Source organism: Dendropsophus ebraccatus, unplaced genomic scaffold (assembly GCF_027789765.1).
Source record: "Dendropsophus ebraccatus isolate aDenEbr1 unplaced genomic scaffold, aDenEbr1.pat pat_scaffold_1370_ctg1, whole genome shotgun sequence".
Taxonomy (NCBI): domain Eukaryota; kingdom Metazoa; phylum Chordata; class Amphibia; order Anura; family Hylidae; genus Dendropsophus; species Dendropsophus ebraccatus.
The window spans coordinates 32221-45555 of NW_027208790.1; the positions used below are offsets into that span (position 1 = coordinate 32221).

Genomic DNA, 13335 nt, shown 5'->3' on the forward strand with positions numbered 1-13335 from the left:
GGTGGAGGACTGTGATGTAACCGCTAAGGGAAAGTATTGCATTCTGGAACCTGTAGTACTGAGTACATCTGCTCAACCAGGAAGTTCAGAAACACAAAACAGAACAAAACCCCCCAAAACAAATGGATTTTTGGTAGTTTCAAAACTTGGACAGATAGGTAAGTAATGCGTTATGCTTCTGCAGAAGTTTCATTTTTTTTTTTTTTACCTCTACCTGGAGTTCCCCTTTAACAGAAGAGAAACAATAATGCCAAGCACCAGCCTCCTTTTAAAGTGTCCAGTGGTGTCATTCTTACTTAATCATGACAGATTGATCTCCAGCGCTGTCCTCATCAACACCCACACCTGTGTTACTGGAGCGATCACTGAAACAATGTTAGCTCGTCCCTGTAAGACCGGGCTGCAATGATGGTGAAATGTGTTTTGGGGATAAAGTTAATTTTCTAGGCAAATATTGACTTTACAAGTAATTGCTGTTAAAGGAGAAGCCCGGCCAAAATTATTTTTTTATATGTTATTACTTATGGAAACTTATACAATTTTCTAATGTACATTAATTATGGGAAATGCTCCTATACTGCTATTTCCCTTAATTTAGTGTATCAGGAAGTGTTAGAATTCTCTCAGAAGCAGTGACGTCACGACGAAAGGTGTAATTCCTATGGAGTGTTCAGCAGGGGGCGCTCTCTATATAGAAGTCAATAAGTACCATTGACTTCTATATATAGTGCGCCCCTGCTGGACACTCCATTGGAATTACAATGGATGTGTGTATGTAATGTACTGTACTTTGCAATTAAATACATTTATGGAATACTTTGGGGAGCACGGACACTAAAGTATCCCATAAATGTAATCAATAAATACATTTGCTGGGCACCGAGCAGGGAGGGAGAGAGGTGCCATCTACCCCCCCCCCTCCCTGCTCGGTGCTGGGAACATATACAAAGTACTACTCCTAGTACTAGTACCTGTGCTATCTATCGCTGCCCGCGTTACCGCTCACACAAGTGCCGCCCGCTCCGCCGCCGCTGGTCACAGAAGTGCCGCCCGCTGCGCCGCCGCCGTTCACAGAAGTGCCGCCCGCTCCGCTGCTGCCGCTCACAGTAGTGCCCCCTCCTCCTCCGCTCCCCCTCCTCCTCGAAACACTATGGCCCTGCTGACTCCCCGCCGCCTGCCCGTGCCGCTCCTCACACTATCCGGCCGGCCACCGCTCTCTGCTCCTGCAGGCCGGCCGCGTCAGCCCTCACCCACACCGGCTGGCAGCACGGCGCTCCTGGTGCTTCCTGGTGTCTCAGGCCGGTGTGGGTGAGGGCTGACGCGTCCGGCCTGCAGGTACAGAGAGCGGTGGCCGGCCGGATAGTGTGAGGAGCGGCACGGGCAGGCGGCGGGGAGTCAGCAGGGCCATAGTGTTTCGAGGAGGAGGGGGAGCGGAGGAGGAGGGGGCACTACTGTGAGCGGCGGCACTTCTATGAGCGGCGGCAGGGGCGGCCATAAGATAGCACAGGTACTACTCCCCCATTATCTGCAGATAAGTAGTACTTTGTATATGTTCCCAGCACCAAGCAGGGAGGGGGGGGGGGTAGATGGCACCTCTCTCCCTCCCTGCTCGGTGCCCAGCAAATGTATTTATTGATTACATTTATGGGATACTTTAGTGTCCTTGCTCCCCAAAGTATTCCATAAATGTATTCAATCGCAAAGTACAGTGCATATCACATTCACATACACTGTAATTCCAATGGAGTGTCCAGCAGGGGCGCTCTATATATAGAAGTCAATGGTACTCATTGAATTCTATATAGAGAGAGCCCCCTGCTGGACACTCCATAGGAATTACACCCTTCGTCGTGACATCACTGGTTCTGAGAGAATTCTAACACTTCCTGATACACTAAATTCTAAATTAAGGGAAATAGCCCTATATGAGCATTTCCCATAATTAATGTACATTAGAAAATTGTATAACTTTCCATAAGTAATAACATATATAAAAAAATAATTTTGGCCGGACTTCTCCTTTAAGCTGATCCCTCTGTATAACATTCTGGAGTATATGCAAATTGCCAGTTTAGTAGACTTAGTAAAAATTAATATTTGTATCATTCTCAAAACTTTTGGCCATGACTCTAATGCTGGGAGTTGTGGATCCGCTGTGCCACCACTATGATGACGTAAGCCGCACCAGGGGGTGGAGTCTAAGGGACCGGATGGGCTTGCTGCAGCAGGTGACCCCCAGGTTGCTACCCCCGGCTTGGCTTGCTAGTGGCGGTGGCGAGGTGAATCTGGAGACAAGTAAGCAGATAGACTGGAACTCAGCAGGAGGCGCGGCTGGAACTGAGACAGCAGTCAGATGGCCGGAACCAGGAATGGCTGGAACCGCTGGGCACGAGTATACGAACTGGATACACAGACGGGATACATGGGCAGGAATACATAAACAGGATACACAAGAGCTGGGCCACACACCAATGAGAAGCATGTAGAGGTTCCAACATTTGATGTTGGGCAGGGCTGCAACCTATAGGAGAGCTGCAGAGCAGCAGCCAATTACAGGCACGCTGATCCTTTAAGTTAAAGCAGAGCTGGTGCGCGCGTTCCCCCTAGGAGACCGTGGCCGCGCGACCACAGATGTGACCACTATAGTGTGGTATGGTATAGTACACTCACCGGCCACTTTATTAGGTACACCTGTCCAACTGCACGTTACTACTTAATTTCTAATCAGCCAATCACATGGCGGCAACTCAGTGCATTTAGGTATGTAGACATGGTCAAGACAATCTCCTGCAGTTCAAACCGAGCATCAGTATGGGGAAGAAAGGTGATTTGAGGCCTTTGAACGTGGCATGGTTGTTGGTGCCAGAAGGGCTGGTCTGAGTATTTCAGAAACTGCTGATCTACTGGGATTTTCACGCACAACCATCTCTAGGGTTTACAGAGAATGGTCCGAAAAAGAAAAACCATCCAGTGAGCGGCCGTTCTGTGGGCGGAAATGCCTTGTTGATGCCAGAGGTCAGAGGAGAATGGGCAGACTGGTTCCAGCTGATAGAAAGGCAACAGTGACTCAAATAGCCAACCGTTACAACCAAGGTAGGCAGAAGAGCATCTCTGAACGCACAGTACGGCCAACTCTGAGGCAGATGGGCTACAGCAGCAGAAGACCACACCGGGGGCCACTCCGCTCAGCTAAGAACAGGAAAACTGAGGCTACAATTTGCACAAGCTCATCGAAATTGGACAGTAGAAGATTGGAAAAACGTTGCTGGTCTGATGAGTCTGGATTTCTGCTGCGACATTCGGATGGTAGGGTCAGAATTTGGCGCCAACAACATGAAAGCATGGATCCATCCTGCCTTGTATCAACGGTTCAGGCTGGTGGTGGTGGTGTCATGGTGTGGGGAATATTTTCTTGGCACTCTTTGGGCCCCTTGGTACCAATTGAGCATGGTTGCAACGCCACAGCCTACCTGAGTATTGTTGCTGACCATGTCCATCCCTTTATGACCACAATGGACCCAACATCTGATGGCGACTTTCAGCAGGATAATGCGCCATGTCATAAAGCTAGAATCATCTCAGACTGGTTTCTTGAACATGACAATGAGGTCACTGTACTCCAATGGCCTCCACAGTCACCAGATCTCAATCCAATAGAGCATCTTTGGGATGTGGTGGAACGGGAGATTGGCATCATGGATGTGCAGCCGACAAATCTGCGGCAACTGTGTGATGTCATCATGTCACTATGGACCAAAATCTCTGAGGAAGCTTCCAGCACCTTGTTGTATCTATGCCACCAAGAATTGGGGCAGTTCTGAGGGGAAAAGGGGGTCCAACCCGTTACTAGCATGGTGTACCTAATAAAGTGGCCGCTGAGTGTATAATATAATACTGTGCGGTATATAGTATCATACCTCCCAACTGTCCCAGATTCCGCAGGACAGTCCCGTTTTCGGGGTGCGGTCCCGGAACGGCACCCAGTGTCCCGCATTATATGTGGCCCCACCGAAAAAAACAATAAACCAGTAACTCACCTGTCCTCCGGTCCCAGCAGCACCTCTCCCAGGAGAGCGCGCACTCCCGTTATCCTCCGGGGCGGGCAGCAGGGTATACAGACACTGACTGTGCCAGAAGTGACCTGCAGCCTCTGTCATGAATTACTTCTGGCATAGTCAGTGTCTGTATACCCCGCTGCCTGCCCCGGAGGATGACGGGAGTGCGCGCTGTGCCGGGAGAAGAGCTGCTGGGACCGGCGGACAGGTGAGTTACTGGTTTATTGTTTTTCTGGTCGGGCCACACAAATGGGGGGATTGGCTACTATGTGGGGCGCTATATGGGGGATTGGCTACTATGTGGGGCGCTATATGGGGGATTGGCTACTATCTGGGGCGCTATATGGGGGATTGGCTACTATGTGGGGCACTATATGGGGGATTGGCTACTATATGGGGCACTATATGGGGGGATTGGCTACTATGTGGGGCGCTATATGGGGGCATTGGCTACTATATGGGGCACTATATGGGGGATTGGCTACTATGTGGGGCACTATGTGTGGGATTGGATACTATGTGGGGCGCTATATGGGGGGATTGGATACTATGTGGGGCACTATGTGGGGGATTGGATACTATGTGTGGCACTATGTGGGGGATTGGATACTATGTGTGGCACTATGTGGGGGATTGGATACTATGTGTGGCACTATATGGGGGATTGGATACTATGTGGGGCACTATATGGGGGATTGGATACTATGTGAGGCACTATATGGGGGGATTGGATACTATGTGAGGCACTATATGGGGGGATTGGATACTATGTGAGGCACTATGTGGGGGATTGGATACTATGTGGGACACTATATGGGGATTGGCTACTATGTGGGGCGCTATATGGGGGATTGGATACTATGTGGGGCACTATATGGGGGGATTGGCTACTATGTGGGGCACTATATGGGGGCATTGGATACTATGTGGGGCACTATATGGGGGGATTGGATACTATATAGGGCATTTTTGGGGGATTAGATACTGTATAGGGCATTATTCAGTCAGCAGCATGTGGTGACTGTAGTGGAGAGGCTATGGAGGGTCGCTATGGGGGTGTGGCTATGGAGGGTCCCTATGGGGCGTGGCTATGGAGGGTTGCTATGGGGGTGTGGCTATGGAGGGTCCCTATGGGGGCGTGGCTATGGGGACCGCGGCGCACATGTCCCTCTTTGCAAAAGTTGGGAGGTATGTAGTATAGTGTATTATAATACTGTGCGGTATATAGTATAGTGTATTATAATACTGTGCGGTATATAGTATAGTGTATTATAATACTGTGCTGTATATAGTATAGTGTATTATAATACTGTGCGGTATATAGTATAGTGTATTATAATACTGCGCGGTATATAGTATAGTGTATTATAATACTGTGCGGTATATAGTATAGTGTATTATAATACTGTGCTGTATATAGTATAGTGTATTATAATACTGTGCGGTATATTATAGTGTAGTATAATACTGTGCGGTATATTATAGTGCAGTATAATACTGTGCGGTATATTATAGTGTAGTATAATACTGTGCGGTATATTATAGTGTAGTATAATACTGTGCGGTATATTATAGCGTAGTATAATATTGTGCGGTATATTATAGTGTAGTATAATATTGTGCGGTATATTATAGTGTAGTATAATACTGTGCGGTATATTATAGTGTAGTATAATACTGTGCGGTATATTATAGTGTAGTATAATACTGTGCGGTATATTATAGTGTAGTATAATATTGTGCGGTATATTATAGTGTAGTATAATACTGTGCGGTATATTATAGTGTAGTATAATACTGTGTGGTATATTATAGTGTAGTATAATATTGTGCGGTATATTATAGTGTAGTATAATACTGTGCGGTATATTATAGTGTAGTATAATACTGTGCGGTATATTATAGTGTAGTATAATATTGTGCGGTATATTATAGTGTAGTATAATACTGTGCAGTATATTATAGTATAATTTAGCATAACACAAACAAGACAATGAAAACAAAATGCACAAAAACCCTCACAGGTCGTCTCCCAAAATACGTTTATTGTATAAAAACCAATGTCACCCAGTTGCAGATGGACGGGACTCCACCTGTCAGCAATCGTCATCACTGATTGGTTGCTATTAAATACTGTTTATAAAATCATCTTTGGTTTATAGCGATGTAAATGACGGACTCTATACGGGAAGAATGGTCTCTTGCATTATCGTTTTATTCCCGTTTCCTTCAGGATTAGAGGGAGGCCACTGTCATCCATTGTCCCACAATAATCAGGGTCTGCTGCTCCGCTCTCCATCCATCTTACAGTAAATAGATACGCGAGCACCATGTTGTACAGAGACATCCGGAGAATTACACTCCATGAAACCTTAGGATGGAGCCATATTTCCAGGGATGGTGGAGGTCCCCCGCCTATCGTTGTACCATCTTGTAGCAGCCACTCAGCGCTGAGTGGCCACCCCGCCATGTGAGCCTCCACTTACCGATACACCGACTACCTCTACGCGGCTCGTACACCGACTACCTCTGCGCGGCTCGTACACCGGCTACCTCTGCGCGGCTCGTACACCGACTACCTCTGCGCGGCTCGTACACCGACTACCTCTGCGCGGCTCGTACACCGACTACCTCTGCGCGGCTCGTACACCGACTACCTCTGCGCGGCTCGTACACCGGCTACCTCTGCGCGGCTCGTACACCAGCTACCTCTGCGCGGCTCGTACACCGACTACCTCTGCGCGTCTCGTACACCGACTACCTCTGCGCGGCTCGTACACCGACTACCTCTGCGCGGCTCGTACACCGACTACCTCTGCGCGGCTCGTACACCGGCTACCTCTGCGCGGCTCGTACACCGACTACCTCTGCGCGGCTCGTACACCGACTACCTCTGCGCGGCTCGTACACCGACTACCTCTGCGCGGCTCGTACACCGACTACCTCTGCGCGGCTCGTACACCGACTACCTCTGCGCGGCTCGTACACCAGCTACCTCTGCGCGGCTCGTACACCGACTACCTCTGCGCGGCTCGTACACCAGCTACCTCTGCGCGGCTCGTACACCAGCTACCTCTGCGCGGCTCGTACACCGTCTACCTCTGCGCGGCTCGTACACAGACTACCTCTGCGCGGCTCGTACACAGACTACCTCTGCGCGGCTCGTATGCCGACTACCTCTGCGCGGCTCATACACCAGTGTGTATGTATGTAAGGGGCTGCATGTAATATACTATATGTAAAGGGGCTCCATGCTCCTATGTTGTCGGGGCCCCTTGGCCATCTCACCCCCTACTCTGACCAGTAAAGGATTATAATAGGGGCGTTTCGGGCGGCAGCCCGGGGCCCTGAGCTCCTGGGGGGGCATGACCACCCAAAAAGACTTATACTGTCAGTGGTGTACTGTCTCCTGGCTACACTTCCGCCATGATTTGCAAAAATCACAGTTTTTTTTATGGCAATTTTGCACAAATCACACAAATCCTGACATTATCTATCCTGTACTATGACGCCAGGCTAGTGCTGCCATAGTTACAGTGGGTTGGGGGGGCCAGGCTAATGCCGCCATAGTTACAGTGTGGTGGGGGGCCCAGGCCTAGTGCTGCCATAGTTACAGTGGGGTGGGGGGGGGGCCCAGGCTAGTGCTGCCATAGTTACAGTGGGATGGGGGGGCCCAGGCTAGTGCTGCCATAGTTACAGTGGGGTGGGGGGGGGCCCAGGCTAGTGCTGCCATAGTTACAGTGGGGTGGGGGGCCCAGGCTAGTGCTGCCATAGTTACAGTGTGGTGGGGGGGCCAGGCTAGTGCTGCCATAGTTACAGTGGGGTGGGGGGGGCCCAGGCTAGTGCTGCCATAGTTACAGTGGGTTGGGGGCCCAGGCTAGTGCTGCCATAGTTACAGTGGGTTGGGGGCCCAGGCTAGTGCTGCCCTAGTTACAGTGGGTTGGGGGCCCAGGCTAGTGCTGCCTTAGTTACAGTGGGTTGGGGGCCCAGGCTAGTGCTGCCATAGTTACAGTGGGTTGGGGGCTCAGGCTAGTGCTGCCATAGTTACAGTGGGTTGGGGGCCCAGGCTAGTGCTGCCATAGTTACAGTGGGTTGGGGGCCCAGGCTTGGTGAACAGCCCGGGGCCTATGGTAAAGTTAATCCGCCCCTGACTCTTACCCTCTATGTGTTACAAAGTTGTCATGGAAACAGCCCAGTGCAGGGTGTGGTGTGTAAAAAAAAAAAAAGTTTGGTTGGACTAAAAAACCTCCACCCACCCTTCAATATGGCTGAAATAGCCGATTAGTTGATCTGCAGCTTCACAAGGTAAAACCCAGAGAACAAAATGGCTGAAATGTGACAAAGTAGGTGAAGAAAACAACAAAGGCGCTGGATTCAATGAATTCTCCCTATGTCTCCTATATAGATTACTGCAGCAAATAAATAGACAAGAACTTTCTGCGATGGACAATAGTGAAGTATCGGCAGAATGAGCGGTAAGCGTAGGGTGCGCGGCCGGTGACCTGGCGTCCATCGCCTCTGTGCACACTACACAACCTCTCCAGTCTCCGCAGCGTCACCCAAGGAAACCGACAGAATTCTGACAATCCGCTTTACCTCACTAAATCCACCAGGTTCATTTAGGAATGGAAATCCTGATGTAGTGTGAACAGAGCCAAGAAGCGGCAGCAGAAGCCGCCCAGAGGTTCCAAGGCCCCGGCCCGATTTCTGATGCATTTTATCCACAATGAACAGGTTCCGCTTATTTTCCAGATCCCTGAGTCGGGTTTTCATTACTTCGAGAGTCGTCGGTTATAGACGCCATCGTTGGCATTTACCCATAGACTGCCTGATCCCAGCTTTGTGCCCCATGATGTCCTGATCTGCCAGGATCAATGCAATCCATGCGTCTTCTCCTTTTTATCTATAACATTCAATGATACAAATCAATATTACAATCTTGGGGGGGTAATAAACCATCCAGACTCGCCTCTCCCTGTGACTCTCCATTGCTGGATCGCTGTTCCGGCATCTCTGGCACTGATGACATCACAGCCCGCTCAGTCAGTCAGTGACTGGGGTGGGACGCCGTTGCAGTCACTGATTGGCTGATGGGGCCTTCCATCAGCTGGGACTGGCATTTTCCTCCGAGTCGTCATCACAACTTGGGGGAAAATGCCTTCCGTTGGGGGTCCTGGGGCGGTCAGAGGGCGCGTGGCGGGCACGGGGAGAGGAATACTTCATTGCTATGTTCTCCTCTGCCCCGCCCACCTGACAAATATTGAAAATGCCCGAACTTCTCCTCTAACTTAGTAAATTAGAAATCTGATATTTAATGTTAATCTGTAGCTCTGGGGCCCGACCTTAGGGCAGTATCAGGCCATGGAATACTTGATGTCTCCATAGATGAGGTAATAACATTCTATATGAGACGTCCTGAGTTATTGTGCAGGTGCAATACGAGAAAGTGGTCCGATAAGAGTGTTCAGTGACTCCTTAAGGGTACGTTCACACTTACCAGATCCGCACCTGATTTCATATAAATAACTGAACACAGTATCAAATCTGCTGCGGATCCTGTAGGTGTGAACGCACCCTAAAGCTTCCAATACGAGAAGATGCTCAGATAAATAACCAGCTGGACGGGAGAGAACTGGATGGAGTTGGCTTTGTGCTTAAGGTGAAGAGATGTCTATTTGTAGTCTCATTCTGAGGGTCTGGCCAAGTTCTCCTGAGAGGTAGTTGTCATCGTGTTGTTCTTCCAGTTGAGTAAAGTCCCTTTCTTGTAGAGATGGACGCTGGTAACGTCCAGTGTGTACTGTCCTGGAGGAACGTCCTTCTGAGCTAGGTGAAGGTAACTGAGTCCGTCCTTCTGGTTAATGTGGAAGACTGTGTTGTTGCCATTGGAGATAACGTAACGTACGTGACCAGTGAGAGGCTGGATTGCCGGTACGAGTTCCAGTATGTGCTTCTTCTTGTTAATTCCAAGATGTTGAACATTATCTTCAGCGGCTCCTCCATGTCCAAACTCTTCAGACTTACATCTTCATTCTGTAAAACATAAGACTCCGCTAAGGCCATGGTCACACAACCTACTTTTTATGAAGACAAAGATTTGCACTGAAGTCATTGTTTCACACAATGTAGTAAACAACGTCCGCCTCTTTTATTTCCGTCCGCTGTCCATAGACTTCAATGCAATTTTTCATGTCAAACTACGGCCATTGTTTATACGTAGTGGGAACATAACCTGAGCCCTGGGTTTCTTTCGGATAACGGACTGTGTAGACTGTGAAGTGCCCAACCATGCCATAAAAAACGATAGGTGAGGAACTTCTGCTAAAGCAAAGGATGTGAAGGATCTGGATCTGAGCCAGATGTCCACTGTGAGCTGATCAGAGATGAGGGGATCATACATCATCATCATACAGGGAGATTGAGTCTAATGAATAGGAGATTGATTCATGTATTATATGTAAAACCTCTCCTCCTCCTCCTCCTCCGGGAATACTGTGCACTAGGGAGATTGTAGGACTGGACTATTCAGAACATGTGGACAATCTTCAGGTCTCCTGTCATCTCATCTATGACTCCATATACTATCATCTTTAGGGGGGCAGCACATGTGGCCCTAACTGACCCCCTACAAACAGTGGATGGAGACCAGGTGAGGCCAACAATCTGGGTGTAATTTACAGTTACCAAAGGTCGTGGCCGTAATCACCATTGGTCAGGACGCCTAATTGTGGTGAAGAGGCAAAAGTTGTGGAAAAACGTCGTATTTCTAAGTGAAAACATGGGAGTATATTCAGGTTAGTGATCGGCTATAATGACGTCTATGGGGAATGGACCATCACTGGTTGTGCAGTAGAGAAATGGTGAACATGCTCATCACTTACCACCTGTTCACACATCGTGGTATTTTCAGTCATGATGACGTGTGATATTACAGGGCGAGATCCACGTGTAAGTGGTGTGATACTACAGGACGAGATCCACGTGTAAGTCGTGTGATATTACAGGGCGAGATCCACGTGTAACGTGTGTGATATTACAGGACGAGATCCACGTGTAAGTCGTGTGATATTACAGGGCGAGATCCACGTGTAAGTCGTGTGATATTACAGGGCGAGATCCACGTGTACCGTGTGTGATATTACAGGGCGAGATCCACGTGTAAGTCGTGTGATATTACAGGGCGAGATCCACGTGTAAGTGGTGTGATATTACAGGGCGAGATCCACGTGTAAGTGGTGTGATATTACAGGGCGAGATCCACGTGTAAGTGGTGTGATATTACAGGGCGAGATCCACGTGTAAGTGGTGTGATATTACAGTGCGAGATCCACGTGTAAGTGGTGTAATATTACAGGGCGAGATCCACGTGTAAGTGGTGTGATATTACAGGGCGAGATCCACGTGTAAGTGGTGTGATATTACAGTGCGAGATCCACGTGTAAGTGGTGTAATATTACAGGGCGAGATCCACGTGTAAGTGGTGTGATATTACAGGGCGAGATCCACGTGTAAGTGGTGTGATATTACAGTGCGAGATCCACGTGTAAGTGGTGTGATATTACAGGGCGAGATTCACGTGTAAGTGGTGTGATATTACAGGGCGAGATCCACGTGTAAGTGGTGTGATATTACAGGACGAGATCCACGTGTACCGTGTGTGATATTACAGGGCGAGATCCACGTGTAAGTGGTGTAATATTACAGTGCGAGATCCACGTGTAAGTGGTGTGATATTACAGGGCGAGATCCACGTGTAAGTGGTGTGATATTACAGGGCGAGATCCACGTGTACCGTGTGTGATATTACAGGGCGAGATCCACGTGTAAGTGGTGTGATATTACTGGGCGAGATCCACGTGTAAGTGGTGTGATATTACAGGGCGAGATCCACGTGTAAGTGGTGTGATATTACAGGGCGAGATCCACGTGTAAGTGGTGTAATATCACACACGCTACACGTGGATCTCGCCCTGTAATATCACACACGTTACACGTGGATCTCGTGTTATATTACAGGGTGAGATCCACATGTAACGTGTGTGATATTACGAGGCGAGATCCACGTGTAATTGATGCGGTGGGTTGAGTCGGAGCGCCCAGGGCGGCACCAGCTAGGATACCGATACCAATAACCTGAAACGTGATAGCAATAACGGTGGTTCTTAACCGATACAGAATCCGTGGCAACTCCAGCTTCTCTTGGCTCTTCCAGGCTTCTTTGGAGAGCCATTTATTTTACATTCATAACACGTTTCGGGGGACAGAACGTTCTCCTCGCCCTCCTCCTCTTGGGATACGTACTGACCTCTGGTAAACGCCAGGCCGGACACACAGTGGCTGCAACACAAGGAATGTGCGCCGTCAGTCACCGACCATCTCACTTATATTCCCTCCCACTAACACTCAGCAAGTCTTTCTATACCTCTCCCAGAATGAGGGGGGAAAGAATCCATAAGGGGTTAATAGATACCCGGTTTTCCTGAAAATAAAACCGTATCTTATCATAAATTTTCCTCCCACAGATGCGCTAGGTTTCACTTTCAGGGGACACAGTTTTAAATGAAATTAAATGAACTAAAAGTAAATTAAAACTTCCATTGGACCATCCTGACCCCTGACACCCGATAACGTTACTCTTCCTCCATCTCTCTGGCTCCATTTTTGCATTGTGATCGCTCATTTCTAGCAGTATTATTGTGGGCTTACTCCACCCAAACTGTAGACAGTGTGGTGCTGTTTCTGGAAGTACCCCATACAGGGCCGCCAGCAGAAATTTCGGGGCCCCATACAGCCGGAGTGTCTGGGCCCCCCCATTAACAAAAAAACATGGGACGTATTTTTGACTGATGTCTTTGAAGTAACTGGGTGGCTTTGGGATAATTCTGGAAAGCTGGGTCTCTTTGGATACATCCCACGCCAGCCAACTTCCGTGCACTATTAATTAAAATAAAAACGATGGAACCCAAGGGCCAGGGCCGGTTATAGGTCAAATGTGGCCCTGGGCACAATTTAAAAGTGGGGCCCCAAGTGCTTAGACATTAAACCACTACACAGTCATAGCTAAATAAAGAAGGTGGTCTGAGAGGAGTGTTGCTGGGGTCTTAAAAGATCAGGAGCACAAACCCCCTACACATGGCCACAAAATATGTCTACGCATTGGTACCAAATAATACTGCGGGATGTGGGGGTCAGACAGGGATCAGGGATGGGGGGGGCAGACAGGGTGCAGGGATCAGGGATGGGGGGTCAGACAGGGTGCAGGGATCAGGGATGTTGGGGGCAG

The 13335-nt window shown here is 48.9% G+C and overlaps 1 pseudogene; it reads right to left on the minus strand.

Moving 5' to 3' along the window:
• Nucleotides 1-7769: 7769 nt before the first annotated feature.
• On the minus strand, nucleotides 7770-12389 carry LOC138775116 (fibrillin-2-like; annotated as a pseudogene).
• Nucleotides 12390-13335: the final 946 nt, after the last annotated feature.